Genomic DNA, 25,253 nt, shown 5'->3' with positions numbered 1-25,253 from the left:
AAATCGAAAATCGAAACAGGGGACGCAATTATGTTCAATTTCAATGGTTATCACTCAGTTATATTACTTGTTCATTCGTGCTTTTATTTACCTGTTATCCATTGAAAAGAGAGTAACAGCTCAAAATTGTTGCTGCAAAAAAAAGTTTTACAAATAAAAATTTACCCAAGTGGCTCTGTCAAACACAAACTGCCTATTTATTTTTTTTATTTCTAAATATATAAAACAATTTTGTTCTTCCTCTGGAAGAGAATCAAGCCGCAGACCTCAAACCACTCTCTTCTGTATGCATGGCTTAGCTAGTTGCATTTCACGTGCTCCCGAAGTCTGTTGCCTCAAGGTAAAAAGTCACAATGACTTGTCACTCTAAAAAAGTTGCTGTGGCTAAACTCTAGACGACTATGTTTACAAACAGAAATTAAAGCGTACACACTAGATACTTTACTGTACTTTACTCATAGAAAAAACAATCCTATGTACCTGATTTGGTTTGACATGGATCAAAACAATTTTATTATCATTGTAAATTTTTAGGTTAGCATAGGTTTGGGTTTTGAATTTCTCAAAGAATCCTTACACTAATTCTTGGTTGAAAAAGAAGAGCTGATTCTAGTTGAGTTTAAAGTGACTAACCAACGCAACTCTGGTCGAGAACAAACATTTCTTCAGTTCAATCATTGCTGAGTCATTTCACCCTGTCAATAATGGCATTTATTTGTCCGCATACGTACGCTATCGCTTAGAATTCGCTCATTATACGTGCACCTTTATCTAGCGCAGTATTATTCAATTTAAGTACAATACTATTCAAGAGTGCGTAGGTATTACCTTCCTACTACTAGGAAAAGGTCAGTGACAAGTCCGATCTTCCAACAGAGAAAACAGATAGACGGTCACGATCATCCAAGCAACTGGATCTGGTTTAATGCGATCATCGCCCGCTGCAATCCAGCTTTTGACAGCCACACTAACTTAATTCATTCACTGGCTTACGAAATGAACTAATCATGCGTCTGTCGTCGGTTTGTATTCGTACAAGCGACGGGAACAGAACGAAAACTGACATTCAGCTCAGCCGGACTTGCTTGGCTATCTTGGTCGTTATCGCCAAGCAAGAATCGCTAATTTAGTTTAAACAGAATAACGCTGATTGTCCGAATTAGTGTAGGCAGCTTCCGAAAACAACTGCTTCGGGTATAGAATGGAACAAAACTGTACACTGAGATACGGTCAGATTGCCCTACTTAATTCCGGCTAGACAAGCACTTATTGGAATAAAGGCTTTAGTAAACCTTGTTGACCCAGGGCCGTCGCCGGTCGAAAAGAGGGACGACAAAAGCTTGTTGTCAAACGCAAGCGCGAACAAAAAAGACGTTGCAATTTGAAAGTAGTTGTTTTTTTTTCTTAATCAGCTGAAAAGCGGCTGAACAGTGATGTCACAGTTTGTTCTAGAAAGATACGAAATGTTGTTTTGACTTGAATTCCGTATCAGTAGGACCTTATTTCTTTCTTTCGGAGCAATAAGCTTCGATAACCTTGTGTATTATTTTGCGTTCGGTTAATTAGTTGTAATCTCTATGGTAGCAAATCTGAGGTAGCCCAAAATCGGCAAAACAAATCCAGTTACCAACTGCCATTAGAAATCACCCGGTAACAGACGACTCGAAAAATCTTGTTCTATCAATTGTTGTTTTTTTTCTGCCATCTACAACCACTAACAATCAATGTGATAAATATAAAGTAGCTGACAGTTGTATTCAGCAAACATTTACAATCAGCAAACACTCAAGCTCTGTTATGATAGATAAGAGCTGAATTGAATCATCATAATCCACCAGGACCAATCGTTCGGTTGCGCTCTCAATAAATTGAGTATGTACTTTCTCCACAGGACTTGCGCGGGCGACTCAAAGAAAGCCGCTATCATCTGGAATCCAAGGCACATGTGCATCCCTTTCCGGAAACTGTACAAACGTCAAATCATCCCTGTCTAGGTCTACAGTGATTATTGGTGCACATAATCCGAGGTTGTAAATCGAGATTTTCACAACTAGTACGGGGTAGTCAATGTAGACTATCGCTAATGTCGAAGTGGTTAGCGGTGTCGCGATTGGATTTTCTTTTGAAGATCAGCATTATCAATCACCGGTAGATTGGGTAGAGTGCTGTACAACAACAATAAAAAATTCTTTGTTGTTCGTGACAGTAATATTACGACTGACAATTAGTTATTGCTACTTGCATGATTTATTAGCACTCCTCAAGGCTTTGGCAATAGGCAATATATTTGCTTGTGACGGCACATTATCCGAAGCTCTAATTGCATTACAAGGCGTCAATTGATCCAATTATTGTCGGTTGGCACGGGCTTAGTTATCAACGCAGTCGATGAATGTCAGTACATATCCGCAATTGTAAGCAGGAATGATTGGAAACAACTAATGGTTCCAAAACCAGTGTTATATTGATAGAAATCTATTGTTTTGCCGGAGGACACATAATCAAAATCATCTGAATCCTGATGTATAATTAGCTGCTACACTTCTAGAGGCTACTAAATGTGGCCAAATCAAACATCAAAAATAATCATCCATCAAATGACACCTTAAACCATAGTACACACAAAAGTTAGAGCCTTAATTTATAATTACGTTTTAATTCGTACAATGTTTTTACTGATTAAAAAATTGTGCGAAAACCATAACATAATAATTGTTCAGTTTTTACATTGGATTAGCTTGAAGCAGATTTGTCAGCTTTCGAAATGTTATTTTAATTTTTTTTTTGAGGAAGAATTACGTCTGAATAAAAGGTGCAAATTGAAATACCGAAAACATCGAGTGTGTCACAAAAATTGTCAAATTTAAAATGCCTAAAACTCAGTCAGTTTTCAAGGGTTTCCCTCGTTCTCACAGCAATCGAATGGAAATATAGCTACGCGTCTACGTAAGGCCAACTATTGTACTATTCAGGAATGTCTTGTTTTGAACACAGATTTCGACCTATCAGAGCTGCAAACAAGGCTCAATACTATCCAATTAGGTGAAGTTTTGGAACCAAGATGGTATCCAGAGGCCGGTAGTCGACCCCAGACACTATTTTGAATTCCATGATGAGGAGTTCCAGTTTCTGGTCAACCACCCAAAAATGACCAAATACCACCTGAAATGGATATTTTCGGAACCAGAATTGTACCCAGAAACCGAAAATCACCTCAGACGCCAATTTGGAATTGAGGATGGTGACCTACGGTTTCTGGAAAAAGCCTAAAATGGCCAAATATCATCTAATATGAGTACTTCCGGAATCGGGATGATGACCAGAGACTTAAAATCCACCCCTGATATTTCTGGACCCGAAATTATGCCCAGAAGTAAAAAACTGTTTTTAGGTGCCATTTTGAAATCCAAGATGGTCTTTTCTGATTTCTGAAAACCAACCTAAAAATGACAAATACTATTAACTAGAAGTCTTTCCGGAACCGAGAATATATTCACAGATTGTAAATTGATCCCAAATGCCATCTAGGAACTTCTTAGAGCCGCCTCATTATTTCCAGAGAGTTTTATTTATTACAGTTGAAGGAAAGTTTTGACATAAACATATTGATACAAGATAGTCTATAGTAATCTTAGCGTCAATCATATGAAAGATTATTCAATCGCGATCGTGGCTTTGCATATAACCTTCCGTTTGTTCTTTTGATGGTGGAGAGGTGATTTACCAACAACTGTATTTCAGCTTTATTTCCGAAGGACTTCAAGTCCAACAAACAGTTTGGTTGAGTAATAGCTTATCAAGCTTTAGTTCAGCTGAAATCCGCTTTATAATAGCTTAGAAAGATGTAAACCAGGTTTGTCATTTCTCCTCAGAGATAATGAGCTTGCCAGTGACGTATTTGATGGAGAGGTTAGGATTCCGCTTATAATTCGCTACCACATACTTCATCGTCGCTGCCACGTCCAATTAACGATTGCCGCCGTTTCCAGGCTTCCTGGCGGTCGACAGACGCTCCTCGAACGTTTCTTAAATATATGTTACGGTCGATTTGGCCACATCCAGCAATTTTGCCAATCTGGCGTACGAAAACGTCGGATTCTCTTGCTGCGCGAGCAAAATTTTGACACGCTGTTCCTCTTGCTTGGACGCCATTTTGAAAACTGGAGAGAATCCGGTGAAAACTCATTTTAGCAACCATTGTATACAAATTCAACTTCCAAATGCAACATTTCCTGTTTTTTTAAATGCATTTTTAACAGAAATGCACCAATTTAAAGTCGACCAATTTTTGCGCGTTCCAGTTTTTATATTAAATGAGGGAAGCATCTAGGTAGTAAAGTAGATTGCGTTGTTTACTTTGCATCTCGAAACTAAAAAAAAGGAATTCAGCCGCCCTTAACGCCTGTTTGCTCTTCGAATGCTAACGAATGTATCTCAACAATGCACACCACTTCTGTGAATCACTTTAGTGAGAATACCTCTGTGTATGCTAACAGATATCTACAAAATCTGCAAATATCTGCACATAAAACCATTTCTATATTAAAGCGTAAAAGACCATCCACATATCACGTGGACAGTTTTTTAACGATTTAAACCCCTCCCCCCCTGGACAACTGCCCATATTAATTTTAAAAATTTCGTATTGACCGTGGACATCACACAGACCCCCCCCCCTCCCCCAAAGCTGCCCACGTGGTATGTGGATGGCCCCTAAGTAGAACATCATTCAATCGAGACATAGGCATTTGTCTCTCGCATTTTACATTCACTTTGTGTAGATAACTGTAAGTAAAATAGTGCTTTATTTTTATTCGTTATTTAATAATAACGCTTTTCATAAAAAAGACAGAGTTGAAAAAAAAATATATTATTGAAATTCAAACCATCAAATTGATTAACCACAATCGTATTCCCTAACCTTGTTATACGTTGACATGAAACAGGCTGTCGTAATCCTATGTTGATCTTGCGGTCGTGTCTCATACACAATCTCTCCAATTTCTCTTTTTCATTGTCATTTTCTATTTGGCCGAAGCTTCGATGTTCCTATGGGCTAACATGTCCTTTTGTGCTCTATTTTTTTTTTCAATTACGACTAGTTTATGTTAAAATGGTATTGATAGGTAATTACAAATTATGTTCAAATCCGCAATGGTTCGTTTCAACGGTGTAACGTCTTCGGCGAAGTTTTAGATAATAATTTTGTTTCTTCAAAAAAAATGTAGAAGTAAATTTTAAAATATTATCAAAATGTTCATTTTTTTTAAAAAAAATTTCCATGAAAACTACGAAAGGTTGGCTGGAACTAAATTTTCCAAACATGAAAGAAATACTACAAGGTATACAGCCCTAGGGTTGTATGAAATGGTGACGTGGAACTAAACACTGTAAATAGGGGATTTTTTGTTACAAAATATACAGAGTCTGCAGACGGAATCAATGTGTTTGCTCAGCGACTGTACGTATTTTTATTTTCAGCCTCCCTGGAAATCAATTTTTGGAATATATTCAACAACACTCAAAAGAATATCATTTATATTTGGCGATATTATGCCTGTAGTATTTTTTTTGTGCAAAAAATATGTATTTGACAAGGCACAAGCATATCGTGCTTGTTGAAGAAGCACAAAGAATTTCTCGTAATGCATCAAAGTCAGAATTAACTCTATATCCTCAAAAACCAAATCCAATAATACTTACGTTATCATAATGAATGGTTTTGTCTTATTTAACTGTAATTAAATCAAATCTATAGTATGGATCTTACTTTCAGAATAATATGAAAGCCCTTACAAAGGTTCATCAATTAGCAAACAGAAGAAAATATTTTAAACAAAATTATCAACAAGTTCCAGCAAAAAATCGTAGCAATCCACAATTACATTTTTTTTTTGCTTGACATTTTTTTTTATTTGCCTACAACTACATTCGCTGTATTACGGAGACAGTAAATATACGTTTATTATGGTAAAGCTTAGAATAATCATATATCATCTAACAATTTTGAAATGTAAAAGAGATTCTGTACGAATCTCACTAAATAAACAAAAAAAAATCACAAGCATTCGCAGGCTCTTACTCTTCTATGAATGTATATATTAAGGAATCTACTCTTTCGATACTATCCGGTCAAGATTATTTAGTGAATATCGAAGATAAAATTAAATGAATATCCGTTGCAAAAATTTACAATTCTTGTTGAGGAATTTATGGCAATCATATTTATGAGATAAACTTTCAATCACCATCAACAGCAGCATTGCAGTTTTTCCTCAATTGCATACAAATAGAAATGTACGAACAAAAGTGTACCACTGCAATACGAATAGTACCGCTGCAGTACGAATAGAAGTGTACCGCTGAAATGTACGAATAGAAGAGTACCACTGCAATCATAGACGACGAGAGACCTGCGGTTCTTTACTCCACTGGTACTGTTGCTTTTACCGGCATGTTTTCTTTCAAGACATCAGTTTTTATTAGGTTCTTCAGAACCTAACACGCAGGTTTAGAAATTGTTCAAGGATGGGTATTGTTTCAAACTTTTAGGAAAACTTTTACCTTCGAGACATCATATTAGTCTAAGCTCATGGAAGCAAAAATAAATTGACCTATTCATTAGTCATCATTCATTCGCTGACAAGCGCTCGACACGAACGGATTTGTTTTCTAGAGTGTCATCGGAGTATTTTTCACAAACGTTGTAGAACTGAACAACTTTCCGTCGGAAAAAGTTGTGTTTGAGTGCCGTTCTTATTTTTCCCTTACGGAGTGAAGCTAGCTCAATTGCCGCGATGGCGGATAGGGCCGGCGGTACGGTACCGCCCGACCTGAACATGAAGTGGACAACAAACAACGGACAAACAGTGCCATTGTGGATGGATAGAAATGGAGATTTCGGACAAGCACAATTCCTTGTGCTTCAAGCAACAGAGGGACACGATCTGCCGAAAAACCCGTTCATCGTAGGAAAAACAATCCAGCAGGCAGCAGGCGAGATCGAACATGCTCACACCGAAGCTAATCGCACACGGTACGTGCTGAAGGTGCGAAAAGAGGAACAAGTCAGGAAGCTTCTTGCAATCACGAAGCTGTTGGACCAAACTCCAATTAAAATTGAATATCATCAGACTCTAAACTTTTCCAAGTGTGTCGTCTCATGTTGGGAGGCGATTGAAATGCAGGAAACCGAGTTAATGGAATATCTTGGACCGCAAGGAGTAACTCATGTTTACCGCATGACGAAGAAAATTGAAGGAAAAGTTACCCCACTTCCTACACTGATCATCACGGTACGTGGCACGGTAGCTCCCGAACAACTGAAATTCGGCCCTCTAGTCGTTAAAACTAGAAAGTATATTCCGGAACCAATGATGTGTTATAATTGCTGGCAAATTGGCCACACCAAGCGACGTTGCACAAACAAGCCTGTTTGTGGCAGATGTGGAGGGGTGCACCAACTTGATACAAATGCTCAATGTGAACAACCGGAGTTCTGTGTAAGATGTCGAAAACCCGATCACGCATCTTTCAGACGAATCTGTCCTGTTTACCAAATGGAAAAAGAGGTTCAACGACTTCACGTTATGAAGGGACTCTCTTTCGAGGAGGCACGAAAAATGGTAAAAAATGGAAATACCACATATGCGGGCGTGGCACAGCAGCGAATTGCGCGAAGTGAATCTGATATCGAACTGGGCAAAATGATGCAGCAAAAGAATCGTGAAATCGAATATCTCAAACAACAACTGGAAACGCTCACGAAGAAACTCAACTCACTGATGCATCACGAATCGGTTAGCGAAAATGAAATTGATTTTGAGAATCAGGGCAAAATTAAAGTAAAATCACAGGGACGAGAAAAAGGTAACAAGAAAAGTGACGAAGAAGAGGACCATTTAGTTATCAACCGTCGGCGTAATCAGAAAAAACACAAACGACAGCTTACCATCGACAACGGACAACAACCCTCGAAAAAAGGACCATCAACAGCACAGCTACTACCTTCAACTGGATCCATCTCCAAACAACACACCAACAATTCAGCAGCAACAATCGGCAATACGCAACAGGTAACAGCAATCAACGAACGCACTAGTTTCATGTCAGAAGATAGCTACAACCCTAGCGAAATCTTTGAGGGAGCAATTGGCGGATCTTGGCATGACAATTTCCGTCACCATTAGTAATGGACCAACAAAAGGTAAACAACAACGGATTAGAACATTCAATGACTGACTCACAACTCTCCAATACTCCCAATGAAAGTGAAATTAACAAAACAACTAACCGCCTACTCGCCCTACAATGGAACATTAACGGTCTACAAGGCAACTACGATGAATTACTTATGTTAGTGCACCAAAATCCACCCATTGCCATTGCGCTACAAGAAACTCGAAATAAGAACAGTTCTTTCATGGGAAATTTCCTAAAGAAACGGTATACTTGGTTCAACCGTATAGATCCTATCAATAGTGCATTCCGTGGTGTTTCTCTAGCTGTGCGGACAGAATATGCTCCTGAACAATTGATTCTTGATTCATCCATACCGGCCGTGGCGGCCACAATTCGATCACCATGCTTAGCCACCTTGGTATCCCTTTACCTCCCCCCTAATACTACTATCGAAGAACTGAACAACACTCTTTTTACCATTTTCAACACAAGTGAATATCCAGTGATTCTAATGGGAGACCTCAATGCTCATCACGATGCTTGGGGATCTTATAAATCGGATTCTAAGGGAAAAGCAGTTTTATCTTTTGCCGTTGAAAACAACCTAGTAGTGCTGAACTCTGGAGAAGGAACTAGACTCAATCCTACTACCGGGGTCACATCCGCGATAGACCTAACAATCGTTGCGACAGAACTGGCGTACAAACTGGAATGGTCTGTGAATGAAGATTGTAGGTGTAGTGATCATTTTCCTATCGAAATTTCACTAGTGGGTGAGAGAGCACCGCTCCAAACAAAAAGAAGACAGTGGCACTTCGATCTCGCGGACTGGGAAAAATTCGAAGAAAGTGTGAACCAAAAAACCGATGAAATCTCCGACATAGACAAATTTACGGAAGTGGTTAGATCTAGTGCAATCGATTGTATTCCGCGGACAAGTGCTAGGGTGGGAAAAAAATCAGTCAGCTGGTGGAATCCCGAAGTGAAGAAGGCAATTAAACTACGAAGAAAACTGCTAAGGAAAATGAAAAAATTAACAGACGACCATCCGGGAAAAAGTGAAGCAATAAAGGCGTTCCAGTCGGCCCGAAATGCCTCCAGGAAAACTATACAGGAGGCAAAGCGCAATTCGTGGGAGGAGTTTGTCCAATCGTTCAATCCTAGTACACCAATCAACCTAATCTGGCGAAATGTCCGTAAACTGAGCGAAAAATCTTCGGGCTCTACTCCGACTCTTCTCGTGAACGGAGTGGTATTGGAGGATCCTAAAGTAGTTGCTGACACAATTGCAAAGCATTTTCAACAAGTATACCAACCCTCGGACTTGGATGAGCTATCCCCGGCAGAACCAGTCGACATCGAGTACCAATATAATTGTGACATTTCCTTGGGTGAATTGCTCTGGTCGATCGATCAAGGTAATGGAAACTCCGTTGGACTGGACCTACTCGGATACCCTATGTTGAAACACCTACCACTCAAGACGAAAACCGTTTTCCTCGAACTAATCAACCGCATATGGCAGACCGGATGCATCCCTAAAGAATGGAAGGAAGGAATTGTGATCACGTTACCGAAACCAGGAAAGGACCCCAAGGTGGTTGGTAACCAACGTCCTATTACTCTGCTAAGCTGTGCCGGAAAAACCATGGAAAGAATCATTAATAGAAGGTTGATCGAAACTATTGAAGCACGGCAACTATTGGATCCCCGCCAATACGCATTTCGGCGGGGCAGAGGTCTGGATCTCTACCTGGCTGACCTCGAAGGGGGTATCGACGATGCATGGGCTAAACAAAAACACAGTGATTTAGTTGCTCTCGACATCAGCAAAGCATACGATAGAATTTCCAACAAAGCAATTATCAGACAACTTGAACAATGGGGCCTGTCCGGGCGCATGCTGAACTATGTGCGTAACTTTCTCGAGCAGAGACACTTTCGAGTGGCAATCGGCGGAGCCTTATCGGAACAAATGGAACAAACCAATGGCGTCCCACAAGGTTCGATACTGGCAGTGACTCTATTTGTCATCGGTATGAACTCGATCTTCAACAGAATTCCAAAAGCTGCAAAAATATTTGTCTACGCCGATGACATACTTATACTCGTATCCGGACTAAATGCCAAGGCTGTTAGAAGAGTGCTCCAAAAAGCTGTAAAACACGTATCTATTTGGGCGACTGAGATGGGTTTCTCTATTGCTCCGGAGAAATCTCATCACTTGCACATTTGTCGGAAAAGGAAGCATAAAAAACTCAGAAAAATTCGTTTGGACGGAAATAGCATCCCAGAGGTGAAAAGCATTAAGGTACTAGGGGTAACACTTAACAGCAGGTTCAAATTCGATGAACACGCCAAGAACATCAAGAAGAGATGCAAAAATCGAATACAACTTCTGCGAACTCTGGGGCAGAGAATTCCTGGTGGAACAAGGAAGACACTGATGAACATTGCCAAGGCTACCATTCTCCCGGTAATTTTTCATGGATGGGGAATTGTTAGCAGAGATGAGAAAAAAGTGCGAAAGCTGTTGGAACCAATCTACAACGATATCCTACGGATAACATCTGGAGCCTTCAGGACCAGTCCAGTGCTTGCCTTGTGTGCTGAATCCGGAGAGCTCCCTTTCGAACTGTTAGCGTGCCAGAAACTCATTGCCAAATCATCTAAACTAGAAGAGAAAAAGGCGCTATCCAACTACAACTATAAATGGCCAATTACCAAACGGGCTGAAAACTGGTTTATGGATCTTACAGGTACGGAATTATCACCGGTAGTACCTTTTCCGGTACCAATCAGAAGGAACTGGAACACCAAGATACCAGTAGTAGACTGGTCTATCAAAAGGCAATTCAAAGTCGGAGAAGCACCAAGTAAAGCGAGAGTACTTTTCACAACCTTGGAACGTGAAACATATAAGAATTTCACCCACGTTTTCACGGACGGCTCCCTAGATGAAGACGATCGAGCGGGCTTCGCCATAATCGATGGAATCAACAACCGATGCGAACGTATTCCTGATGGCTGCTCTATCTTCTCGGCGGAGGCAAAGGCAATTGTTCTGGCTTTAAAGGCAATAAATAACGGAGACAGAACAGTCATCTTTACTGATTCGGCTAGCTGTGTTTCGGCAATTCAAGGGAACGGTACCAATCATCCCTGGATCAGAGCGGCTCAAATAGAGATGGAAAGAACTAGTGCAGTGTTGTGCTGGATACCAGGACACAAACATCCCAGGTAACACCGAAGCAGATGCGATGGCCAATCAAGGAAGGAAAAGCGAAATAGTCGATCGGACGATTCCAGCAGTGGACAGAATTCGGTGGTGTAGGACAGTTTTGGAAGAAGTATGGGAAGCGGAATGGTACCAATCCCGGGAAGTGAAACTGAGAAGGATTAAACCATCAACGGCAGCCTGGAAGGACAGAAAGAACAGAGAGGAGCAGAGGATACTAACCCGATTGAGGATTGGACATACCCGCCTAACTCATGGATGGCTGATAGACAAGCAGGAACAAAACATGTGTCAGTATTGCGGTGTACAATTGTCGGTGGAACACATCCTCGCTGAGTGCCAAGAATTTGAAAATATTAGAAGAGAAGTAGACCTAGAATTAAATACCTGCGAAATTTTATGTTATGAGGAAGACAGGGAAAACAAATTACTCAAATTTGTGCAATTAGCAAACATCAAGAAAATGATATAAAATGTAAAATTTAATATTATACTTTATCCTTTAAGAGCTGAATGACCCCTCAGGTTAAAGGCTCTATAATAAAAATCAATCAATCAATCAAATTGACCTATTGGGACGGGGAGACTCTGTCAATTTTTATTTCGAAATTGATACAGGGAATATCACAGGGAACGGAAAGTGTCCATTCACGTTGTCTGTGCTAGGAATGCTCGCATGTAATTGGTTCACTATTGACGTAAATTTGTTATTGAAATTTTTCAGCAATTTTACCGCTTAGCAATGAAATTAGAGTGATAATTAGCATATTACAAAATTGTTATACATTTTATCTATCCAACAACATATTGGTTATTATTATCCATCATGTGGTTATGCTGTTATTATCGTTTGAAATCTGACGCAACATTTGCCCGTTTCATTTCCAATTTTACAGAATGCATCCCAGTATAGTAAACAAAGACGTGTCCCACGTCAAAAATCAATACCCGGACGGTTTGTTTGATTAGTATGATGCTTCTGGTGAAACTCATAAAAAAACGTGTTTCTTCGAAAATTACCCAATGCTAGCTAATCACTTGCAGTTTTTTAAAATTAAAGATACAAAAATAAGGTAATAAATCAATTTTTTTATATATTTTTTGGAAGAATGAAACTAATACACTGGTCGACAAAATGATAAAAAAATTTAGAAACTGGAAAATAATTAGAGATTATAGCTATTAAATCATTCCTATGAATTTTGGTGCCACTAGTCATTACCAAAACGCGTCAACTTACGTGAGAGTGTCATATAGCAATGGTTGAATGGCTATAATCTTTCATTTTTTCCGATTTAAGCTTTTGGAGTGCACCTATGTTGACCAGTGATTTCTCTGCCGAAGTCAACGAACATACCGTTTTGACTCCAACCATATTTTGCTCTCGGGTCAGTACACTTGATTTATATACCATCACAAAGTTTTTGGCGCTAACGGAAAATCTAAATTAGGGACAGTCATACCTCGATATTAGACGAACTTTATTTTAATTTTCGTTGCGTTATATGAAAGCAAAAATACATTTCTTTTTATTTATGCAAGACTGTTAATGGTTACTCAAACACGCACGAAAACCTATTTCCTATCACCTATCAGTATTCTTAATCCTTTCTTGTGCCCATCTAGAAAAATTTTCAACAAGCAAAATATATTTTTTTAACCGATGCAAGACTGTGAACGGTTACTCGAAGATGCGTGAAAACCTATTTCCCATTACCTATCAGTATTTTTAAATCTTTCTTGTGCCCATTTGGCAAATTTTCGGATTGGTTTCAAAACTTACTACAAACATTATTTTGAAGCAATTTATACGCCAAAAACAATTGCTGTATCATTTATTTTCAATTACATCTGAAAAAGTTACGTTATATCGAGGTGAAAGTTACGTTATATCGAGGTGAAAGTTACGTTATATCGAAATATGACTGTAGTATTTTCTTGAGCTTGAACTAGAAAAAATTTAAGATTATAACTTTTCACCCGCTCTCGTGAGTTTTGGTGCCCCTAGCAAGCTCGTAAGTGCGTCAAGAGGCCTCAGAGTAATTGGTCACTGGGTTCGTTACTCCTACGTCCACTTCCGGGAAAACTTCATTTAAGTCTCTGAAGACTTTACCCACTTCCGACTTGGACAGGAGCACGAAAATTCACAGGAACAGTTGAAAAAAATCTTTTTTTAGTTTTACCTATTGGGCAAATTTATTGTTGGCTTTTGTCGACCAGTGGTCAACAACTGAAAATAAATTAAAGATTCTTGTTTTCCGGCCGTTCCTCTGAATTTTGGTGCCCTTAGCGATCTCGGAAATGTGTTGAAGCTTCAGAGACTGAAAAAACCCTCGTAAGCAAATGTGGGAGCGACGAATTCGGTGCGCAATTACTCTGCGACCTTTTGACGTACTTCCGAACTGACTAGGGGCAGCAAAATTCACAGAAATAATTAAAAACCTATTTTCCAGTTTGAGCTCTAAGAAATACTTTCTAATTTAGATTTCCCGCTACCATAGATTATATAGCTATATATTCGAATTTTTGTACAAACGAGCTGTTGACGTGCTATCGGCTTTGATTTCGCACATAAAAATACGATAACATTGGCTGAACAGAACAAAAATTTTTACTTCTAAAGACTAGCGCTTGAGACGTTCCGACAAAATGATCACTCTTCAATTACTTGTTTAGTTGCCCTAATTTTGCTCTTCAAAATTGGATATGATGCTGATCGCAACCTTTGTGCTGCCCCGACAAGGGGAGGATAGAGCACTCTGACGACACACAGTAAAAAAGTTGTTATCACATTTAGAAAATTAGCCTGCTTTTACCCATGCTGAGCAACCTAAGCTGAACAGCTAAAGCCCTTGGTCTCCCCGGGACCGCCGTTAGGCATTATTTCAGGGAGAGGGCCCGTCGTGCTTTTCGCACTTACCTCTATGGGTAGCAGAGCAGCCTATACAGGCCAGTTAGTTAACCGTTAACTAACTGGGGCACGTCGATGGTTTCCCGTCGATTGGTGCCCTGCAAAATACTAACGATCTGTGATGCTGCCGTGATGACCGCATCCCAGATTTCCCTATTTTCGCACATCCTACGCACTATATTCTCTGGCGCGGTGTCCATCCCACTTATTGCCAGCATTTCGTACCGTACCCGCTCGAAGCGCGGACATGTGAAGAACACATGCTCTGCGCTTTCTTCCGCACCCGTACAAGCGGGGCACATAGGGGACTCGGCGTACCCGAACCTATGCAGGTACTGCCTAAAGCACCCATGGCCTGACAGGATCTGTGTCAGATGGAAGGTTACTTCCCCATGGCGCCTATTAATCCAGCCTGCTAACTCTGAAATGAGTCGGTGTGTCCATCTACCTTTTGTAGTGTTGGACCACTCCCGCTGCCACCTGGCCATTGAGGATGACCGTATGGTGTTGCGAATACCCCTCGTGTCGCGTTGGTCGAAGCACTCTACATCCTCTTTGACGATGATGCTGATGGGCATCATGCCAGCCAGGACGCAAACCGCCTCGTACGACACTGTTCGGTATGCGCACGCGACCCTTAGGCACATTAGCCTGTACGTACTCTCGAGTTTGCCGCGATGGCACGAGGTACTCAATACCTTGGACCACACTGGTCCTCCATACCTGAGTATCGACGTGGTCACGCTAGCAAGGACTTTGCGCCTGCTGCTACGAACAGCCGAGCTGTTTGCCATCAGGCGAGATAGCGCTGCCACAGCCATGGAAGCTTTTCCAACAAGACCTGGCCCCTCTGGTTTGTACAGCGACTTCCCCACTCGACAGCCCAAGCGTTGAAGTCACCCGCAACCACCAACGGCCATAGGCCCGTCAGTTCCACGGTTGCTTGATCGACCATCTGCGCGAACGTTTCGGTAGACCAACTTGGCGGAGCATAGCAACTGCAGTAGAATACTCCATCCACTTTGGCTATAACGTACCCCTTTCTGGAGGTCGACACAATCTCCTGAACCGGGGACCTGCCTGTCGTGCAAATGGCCGTCTTCCCAGACTTGTCCGATACCCAGTTACCGTTTCCGGTTGGGATGCGGTATGGGTCCGAGACGATGGCCACGTCCGACAACGACTCAGCAGCCGCTTGGTGTAGCAACTGCTGCGCCGCATAGCAGTGGTTCAGGTTTAACTGTATCACCCTCAGGCCTGCGGCTTAGTAGCCGGCCGTGCAGCCGGACACTTGGGGCCTCCCATGGCGTGTTGGCGTCGCGTTTACCGGTGCATACCAGACACTTGGGAGGTGCACCGCAGTCCCGTGCCTTGTGGCCACCGCAGCGGCAGCATAAATTGGACCTGTCGGGCCCTTTGCACGACCAGGATTTATGCCCCCGCTCAAAGCACCTGAAGCAAACGTCCGGCTGTTGGAAGGTGCCCAGAGGGCAGACCGACCAACCCACCTTCAACGTGGCCTTCTTCAGGGCCTTGTTACCCTCCGCCAGTGGAAGCTTTATGGTAGCAACCTGGGTGCCAGCCGGGCCCCTGCGGAGACGAACTGCCTCTGCGGTCACTACCACTCCACACTCTCGTTCGAAGGCTTGTGCTATGTCGCACCCTTCGGTGATCTCGTCCAGGTTTTTAAGCTGGAGAGTCACTTCAGGAGTGAGGGCTCGGATTTGAACCTCCTCGCCTAGCACTTCCTGGGCCGTCTTTTCATAGGCACAGCCCTTGCCCTTCGCCTCTTTGCGGAGTTCGAGGATCATCTCGCCGGTGCGTGACCGACGAATTGACCTGACGTCCGTGCCGAGGTCTTTGAGCTTGGGTTCGCCTCTCATGGCCTTCAAGACTTCGGCGTACTTAGACGCATCGGTCTTGAAAATGAGCGCGTCACCCTTGCTCCGCCCACTCGCTCCTTGCGGCTTCTTATTGCGGTCGCCGCGCTTCACGCGTCGTTCCCGCTTCTGCCGCTTCTTATTCACCACGGTGGTCCAATCCGTGGCTTCGCCGTTTGCCGGTTCTTTGCTCGGCTGGACCGACGAGCCAGCTTCCTGGCTGTCACCGAACAACCGCCTTCGTTGCGTCCTGGGGGCTGTTTCCCCCGGAGAGCCCCTCGCACGTTTGCCAGTCGGTTCAGTTGAACAGACTTCGGCAAACGATGCTGCAGCTGTTTGTGTGTATTTAGACACAGCTGCAGCACTCCCTTTTTAAGGCTGGTTGAGCCTCGCCTCTAGCACGAGTGCCTTGCTTTCGGCATCGTTAGCCCGTTTAAGGGCTTGTGAAAGCTCGGACTTCGCGCTGCAAACGTTCATACGTAACAACAGAAGACATTGTTTCAGGTCTTTTGATATGTTGCTACGTTCGTCCGTGTACTTGAGTATTTCATCAAGTTGTACGGACACCGCCTCCACGCTCGGGAACTTGTTCATGTGGCTTTCTACCGCAGAGAGTAGCATAGCCCCAGATATCTGTTCCCGCTCCTTGGCGGTTTTAGATGTTTCCACCTTGCCACCAGTCTTCGCCGTTCCGGTTGGTGCTGGCTTAGGCGTGCCCGCCTTTGCCCCAACTCGGAATTCCCCTGTCGGTGTCGCAAAAGGTGTACCAACCTGTGCGCCGCCTTTACCGGCATCGGCCAGTCTCGGTGGAGACCGGGCGATGCCCCGCCTGGCAAACAGGTTTACTAACCCGTCCGCCCCATCCACTACCTTCGCCTTTTCGTCGATTTTATAAGAAAACATTTTGGTTAAAAGGATCCCCCTTCCAGCCGCTATCCTTGGTCATGGTGGAGTGGTCGCCTATATGGTCCCATGGTGGCCTATGCCGGAGCAGTGAGGTCATGGCTAGTGAAGGTCGCCATAGCCCCTCATGAGCAACTATGACGCCTTCCGACCGGCGTAAGTCAGGAAAGGGCATCTGATCCCACTCCTGCCTGATTCCCATCAGGCAATGACCGCGGAACGTACTGGAAGGCCTGCCAGGTTTTACGGGACGGAGACCTCTGCAGCCGTATGCCACCTCGCCGTTTCAAGCCGTTGTCACACGACTTTACTAAGGGAGCTCGGTGCAGGTGCCAGCCCAACGTCGTGGTATGAAATCGTATTCCCTCTCAAAAACCTAAAAACACAGCGACCAGTACACCATAATTGGGACCTTACTGGTATCAGTCCCAATAGGCAGGTTAGTGCATTTGGGTGATGGGAGCGGCACTACTCGCACCGTCAAAGCTGCTTACGGGTGGCCGTGGCTTTTACGGGGAATCGACTGCCCAATGCCCGAAACCCCACCACTCCCTAGGCAAGCTCCCGCTGCCGGTCCGGGACTAATAGATGTTATCGCACACCCATCGGTGGTCACACAGCCCGTGCATGGCCTCGACGGTCGCCAAGCGCCGACCCGTGGTGGCCTGCAGCTCGGCCAATAGAATAGAATAGAAAATTAGCCTGGCGTCATTGTCCTGTACACCTAACAGTTGACTGCAAAGTCTGTGTATAGAAAAAACAGAAGGTCAAGTTTTTTACGAAATGTAATACCAAGGCTTTGTTTTAAATCGAGGAAAAAAATGATACAATTGTTGAATAAATTCTCGGATTAACAATAAATAAATTTTACTCCATTTTTCCACATATCGACTTATTTTAATTGATGTTTTTGGTGAACGTGTGATGTGATTTTTCAAATATTTGCAGATGCGGTTGCGGATATTTGAGTTCTGACGCGGATACGGATGTTATTTTATATTCTGCATTCACGAGTCGGAATACGATATCCGTAACATCCCTGTGAAGTTTTCGACTCGGGAAACAGCGTAAAAGGTGTGAAGAATTATTGACAATCTTCGGTGAAGACCCGTGTCAAACATTTCCAGATATGTTCAAATCGCTTTTAGTTAACTTACTAGCAACTGAAAAATGACTCAAAATTATTGGACTGGTACAAAAACATGGTCGTGAGTCCCACATGAATTGAAACCAAACGGCGTTGTTTAGTCATCTGTAAGCAACTGATCCAACGGCAGTCGAAGAGAGGATTTTCGCATTGAATACATAGTAACTGGTGATGGAAGGGCAAAGTGTTGCCTTATCATGTATCGAAATCAACACCCAAGCAGGATATTCATGCGAAAAGGGTTATGTTGGGATCAGCTAATCTATCCGTAATTTATTATGAACTACTCCAACCTGGTGAAACTATCACTGAGGACCTTAACACTCGTCAATTGATGCTTTTGAGTCGGACATTGAAGGAAAAACGGAAAAAACGTCGACAAATCGAGAACTGATATGACAAAGTAGTTTTGTTCCATGACAATGTCTTGTTAGAGTAACACTTCGGCAACTCCGACTTGGATTGAATCATTCATCAAATCTGAAGACGAAGGGTTCTTTCGACGTCCTATTTGTTCTTAACCAGGAAAACGGCAAAAAGAAGTTCGGTCCGAAACTGAAGCACTTTTTCAATGTGAAGCGAGCTGTTTTGGTTATGTTTGAGAACAAGAATATTACAAAGTTTACCGGTAGAAAATTATGAATGTATTTTTTTTTACCTTCATTTTCAACTTTACTTCACCGTTAATTTTTCTAACCGAAAAAAATAGTTTTCAATTTTTTTTCTGTTTATCACTCGCTAAAATCTACCCATGGGGGAAAACAGAATTATACAAAAATTGTCAATGTATCTCCACCACTAGTAATGCGTGCTTCGTTTTATTCAGTTTATTCAATACAAAAAACACTATGCATATTAATAAATTTGGCAGTTAAATTTGGTTAGCATTCTTCCGATATATTCCAATCCGACCGAATACTGGCTTCAAAGGCCGTTCCGGTTCTAACTCAGAACAGACCGGCTTGGAAGACGGATTTAACGTTTAGCTCCGATGTCGAACCCTGTTTAAGAAATTTGATGCCTGGTATTTAAAGAGAAAAAGTACATCATTCGAGTGAATAAACTTCTGGGCTATCATTTTACACTTTTTACCTTTGATACTAAAACAAACTATTATCTAGTGGGTTTGAAAATGACTTTTCAGTGCAGTATTGACTTTCAAGAACAGAATCATCTGTAAATGTTTTTGATAGGGAAAAGCGAAAACAACAATAATTCACAGGTTGTACCAGTAATCAAAATAGTTGCACACTTATAAATTAAAAGTGTGTGTTTCCAGTCACTTTTCACATAAAGCTTCATTCACGGAGTTCATTCGAAAAAATTAATCCACCCAAACTGCAAGCCTTGCATTATGAAAATTCGATATGCTCTTGGATTTTACCTCAGAATCAGCAAAAAAGCGTGATGACAACAAACACTCGAAATATAACGTCCACCTTCAGTAGCACTTTAAATTTGTTCGCCGAGCAGAACTTTCATCATCACTTCATTCTTTCACTTGCACAGCGCCTGAATACGTTACTTTTATCACATTCCACTTGACGCCGGAGTTCATGGAAACGACACTCAAGCCCGAGCGCACAAGTTCAAGCGATAAGAACAAGCAGCCGTTCTCCCGTACCATAATCTGTTCTAGATTCAAGTCTCACACGTATAAACAGTTTTTTTGCGTACTAAACAAAAAAAACTATTATCCCTAGCCCGCAGCACTCGCAGACGATTGACTTAACAACAGAGAAAAAAATGGGAAAAAAGGTTTCACTCCCGGCTGTGTCCCGGATGGTACGTGTCTTCGCGACTGAAACTGGCCCGTGACTGACCGTACGTTGTCAATCGGCAATTTTCCAATCAGCAGATTCCGTCCAGTCTGTCCCCATCGACAAGAGCTACGTACGCCACTTGACTGCCACACCGAGAGCGATTGCGGAGTGTCGGGATGAACATATGTAGGTACCCACCTACCAACCTATCGGGTGCCATTGCAAACTTGCTCGAAGAAAAACTACAAAGCTGCTCCATACCGTCGTGTCTCTGTGTGTAAGTATGCATGTATGATGTGGCTCTTAGCTGCCAATTCGAAACACGTCACGGAACGGTTCGCCACTACAGCACACTGATCGCGCCTGGTTTGCACTCCTTCGTTGCGATAAGGCGCTACTGTGCTGAAGTTGAAGACGGGAATCAGGATACGAGACGGAGCCGGTGTAGATCGTTATCGGTGTAGGAAAAAGACAACTTCACCTCCCCTGCATAAACGGTACACGAGCGATCCTACCCCCGATGCGGGGATAAAAAACACTCCTGACTGATTATTAGTAGATATCAAGGCGCCTGTACTCAGGAAACTATGACCAAAAATACTTTGATTAGATTTTCGGAACTACTATTTTCAGTTTGCTGAACTAGATAAAAGAGTATAATTTGGATTACAAATGCGTAAATAATTCCAATATGATAATAAAGCTGGAAAGAATGTTAGTGTTTCTACCGGTCCGTAGATTTTATTCGGATAAAGTTCCTCTCAAACGAAAGTTATGAACCTCGGTTCAACCGAAAGTTTTCCACTGAAATAAAAAAGAAACGTTTCCCAAATAGTCCCAGATGTGCTGGTGGTGATTCAAATTTGGAAAATTCGTTTCCCCTTTTTTCATTTCATCTATGCCTTAATTCAACAGACGCTTGCATGTCAATTCCCCATCAACATCATGAACTTAGAAAATTTAATTACACGAGCGTAAATCAATAATCGCTCCAAGCCGCTTTTCCTTCACCTTGACTGCCCCTAATCGATTGCCTTCGGCAGTTATCAAACCCATCGAGAAGCCGGTATCGGTGCGCGGTCAAATCCAGTTGAGTGAAATGGATCATCCCACGTTCGATGTCATGAAGCTTAAATCATTGCCCCAATGACGGGCGTTATCTGATCGAGATTAGCACGTCCCGAAGTGCCCACAAGGCAAATTCAGCTGTATATAAGTAAGGGGTCACCGTAGAGTCGTAAATTGTGACTGATTGCTACACTGGATGACTGATTGACGGACCGCTCCGTCGCGACCATCGGTACCTAATACTGTCATCTGTCCTATAGAAGCGATTGTAAACTGGGTAATTATCTTGTTATAGGTACCTTATACTCAACCGTTAATTTATTGCAGCGGTAGCTGCTGCTGAGTGACTGAGTGACAAGGTGTCAGAACTGTATTGGCTGATGAATTCCTGATGCTCGTAAATCAATTATAGTGCCATTGGCCGTGTAGAAACTGGCAGTGCAGTTGGGGGTGTAAAATGATGCAAAAGTTTGACCTTGAAGAACACATATTTGAAACAATTTTTCCGGAAAACAGCCTAAAATGACCGAAATGATGCCCAGGAGCCAAGAATTGCCCCCAGGGACTATTTTGAATTCTAAGATGGCAACTTCTGGTTTCTGAATAACAGATCAAAATGGCCAAATACCACCCAATATGACAATTTCCGGAACCAGAATGATGACAAGAGGCCAGATATTGTCTTTTAGAAATCTAAGTTAACGACTTCTGCTCCCTGGAGAACATCCCAAAATTATCGAATACCACTCAATATGGATATTTCCGTAATCGTGAAGATGCACAGAAGCCTACAATCGACCCTAGAAAAGACCGTGTTAATATCCTACCAAGGATTCAGCTTAGCGGTGATGAAATCGAGGTAGTTGACAAATGAGTGTAACTAGGCTAACTGGTGACTACCGAGAATTACATCAGCAGAGAAAATCGTCGAGGTTCTATGGCAGGAAATCGTACCCTTTTTTATTGACTCTAAAGGATGCTCTGCTCAAATAAAATTCGCCGCGGCACGAAGTTTACCATCTACAAAACGTTGATCATATTGTAGCCCTCTAAGACCACGAAGCTTGGTCCATGTTCGTGGACAACTGAAGCGCACTTGTTATTCGTACGGAAGAAGTGCGGATGGAAAATGGCAGAGGCCACGAACGCTACTATATATTTGAATATATCCATTTCCCAGAACGTATAATCGAATCGCGACTGTTTGACTGATTATGAAAAAAGAATCTTTGTTAGTGACTTGTCGCATACTACGATGGACGTACGTCAATCGGTTGTAGAAACAGGGAAAATAAAATCGTTGTTTCTACAACAAAATGACGTTGGTAACATAATTTCAGTTAATAAACCTTTTTCCACAAATCATACGTTCGACAATGTTTTGTGACTACATTAATGCACTATGTACAGATCAGATTGTTGAAATGCGTCCTAACACTTATTATACAAACGTTTTTGGAAAAAGCTTCGTACTGAAAATTTCACTCGCTGTCGCATACGTCAGTCTGCGAGATTACGGCAGAGCAGTGGATGTAATTTTACGAGAATGCGCAAAATGAACGAGAACTGAAGATGTGACTTAGACCAAATAGGACTAGAATTGGATACGTGACTCCTGCCGTATGCAGGGAACGCGAATGTCGCTGCACGTGTGCAAAAGTCGACCTAATTTGTACACATTGTTAATTTGATGATGACGACAAGGTCATGCTATGGATGGTGGAAGGTGAAGCAATTTTATCAGTTTCCCTGTTCGGTGCTGCCTTCTAATTTTCATTTTCATCTGGCAGACTTTGCACGATAAATCGATTTTATTAATAATTACCAATTACAGCTCTGTGCGCATTTAAGTCATCAGATCAGATGGTCCCGTCCTAAATGTAAGAAGAAACTGAAAGTCACAGTCACGTGCTCTAGACATCTTTGCTTAGGCTTAGAATATAATAACCGAGGCATTCACTGCGCTTAAAGAGACACTACTCAAGTAACCAATAACTCGGATAAAATTAGAATTCATAGATTAATCAGCCAATCAAACGATCATGAAAAGAATTCGATTCAGCTCAATTTTTAAGTAATAAACCGTACTTTCAAGGTCGCATTTCTTGAATAAACTACGAGTAGCATGCAAAGCACCTTCTAAACCGAACTAGAAAGTTCACACAAGTTCGGATAGGTCGCTGAACAGAGCGCTATTCAGCTTGAAAAGAAAATTATTATTAGTGTTGGTATAATCCCATGATAATCATGTACTGAAGAAATCTAGATCAGAAGAATTATTAACTGGCTCCATTTATTATTAAATTTAATATTTTTCTGCAACTTGCTACACCAAGCTTCGAACTCGAGTCCTCCCTCTTTGAAGCCTAGATTCATATCACTGCTCCGTTCCCGCTATATGAGATCAGCATCGATTTTACTCGATGTGCTGATTTCTCTTCGTTACCTACACGTTTATGGGTAGGAATATACCGGGTCTCTCTTTCAGCTTGAAAGTTCAGATAAAGTACAGGCGGAACCTCATGTGAACTTGGAAGTTCAGAAAAGGCTGACGCGGAACTTTTTCTGAACTTCCAAGTCCAGAAAAAGTACACGCGGAACGCAATGTGAACTTGAGTGTGTTCTTGCATGTGTTTTTCTCAAACGCAGTTTCCAAATCGTGTTATGATTGTAAGACGCAAATGAAGTCTTTGGAGTTATCAACGTTTCCTTACTGTATGACGGAGAAAAATAAATGACACCTGGGAGCTCTCGTCATATTTTTTCTCTACTTTGTGTGCGTATGACGAATAAACTAATATACACGCTCCGGATGAATTGAAGATGCAAGAAACTAGAAACATGTGCAAAATATGCAATAGTACGTGTTTTTTGTTGACTGGCGGTGAGTGTTATTATCTTTTAAGTAGTAAATTTAACAGAAGAGGAGCATTTTTCGTTATTGCTTACAAAGAAACATGTGACAATTTTGCGGCCATAGTCATAGTTGTTACTTGACGGGAGAAGTATGTTATTACTTTTTAAGCAACAAATCTATCACAAAACGGAGAATTTCTGGTTATTGCTTTTAAAGTAACAAGGGAAAATTCCGCGTGTGTAAATAGTAGACCCCCAATAAATCCGTTCCTTGCCCTATGTTACCGATATTTTTCTGATTTGCTGAGTGGAAAAAAGAGAGGAAATATTTAAAAGGTGTAAAACCGCGAATTTCACTCAACAATTCCTTTTGATGTTCATAATAAGTAAGCGATTAATATTCATTAACATAAGGAAACCTAAAAGTTGTTTGAATCCTAATATTGGAGAGTAGAATATTTACTCTTTCTAGCGTTTATAGTGTGCGTTGAAAGTGCTTGAGTTATTTACGGCCTTCCTATCGAAATGCCAAAGTCAGCAAATAATGTTTTTTAATAAAACGCTTCTAAAAATATCGCAAATGTCAGTAGTGTATTTTGCAGGAAATGCCGTAATATATGTGTATAAGCTGAACTATTAATTTTGGATTGGGAAATTAAAAATGATAACCCATTTTGATATTTTTAAGAAGGTTTTTTTTGTTCGTATGACCACTACTTACTTTCTTACTCTCTTTTACTGGTAAAACATCCCTCAGAATTTAACCTGTCACAATGTTACACCAACAAACTTGGTCCATAACCTGTCTTCGGTTTCTCAAGCGACCCACACTTCCAATATCTTGCTTCGCTTGGTCCAACGTTCAAAAACGGCCAGTGCTTGCAAGTCCTCATCGAGTATTGTCCATGTTTCATGCCAGTAGTGGACTACCAGTCTTCGATCCAACCTTTTCTGTTTTACGTTTTAGTTTCGTGCACTGTTCAGTAACCGCCTGTAACGTCCTTCCGACAAGGTCCACGTCGTCAGCGAAGCAGATGAACTGGCTAGATTTAATGAAGGTCGTGCCCCGCATGTTAAAGGTCGCACGTTTCATAACACCTTCAAGCGCAAGTTGAACAGGAAGCAGGAGAGACCATCGCCTTGTCAAAGTCCCTTGCGTGTTTCAAATGGGTTTGATTACGCACCCGAAATCTTCACACGGCACTGTACACTATCCCCGACCCGCTTCGCCAGTGCAAAGGGAAGTTATCCCTCGATAATTTCAAAATTACTGACGATTTTTCTTCCATTTAGAAGAGAACTAAGC

The 25,253-nt window shown here is 41.8% G+C and overlaps 1 protein-coding gene across 2 annotated transcripts in view; it reads right to left on the bottom strand.

The window, feature by feature from the left end:
* LOC129730446 (open rectifier potassium channel protein 1) overlaps positions 1-20,180 on the bottom strand; it is a 55,369-nt gene extending 35,189 nt beyond the window's left edge. For both annotated transcript variants that reach the window (XM_055689775.1, XM_055689776.1), the window contains exon 1: positions 19,645-20,180. The gene's annotated coding sequence lies outside the window, so the exon portion shown is untranslated. The remainder of the gene's footprint in view (positions 1-19,644) is intronic.
* Between the last annotated feature and the right edge of the window lie 5,073 nt (positions 20,181-25,253).

Source organism: Wyeomyia smithii, chromosome 3, assembly GCF_029784165.1.
Source record: "Wyeomyia smithii strain HCP4-BCI-WySm-NY-G18 chromosome 3, ASM2978416v1, whole genome shotgun sequence".
Taxonomy (NCBI): domain Eukaryota; kingdom Metazoa; phylum Arthropoda; class Insecta; order Diptera; family Culicidae; genus Wyeomyia; species Wyeomyia smithii.
Note: the sequence above shows the minus strand (reverse complement) of the source record. Positions and strands in the feature narration are given on the sequence as shown.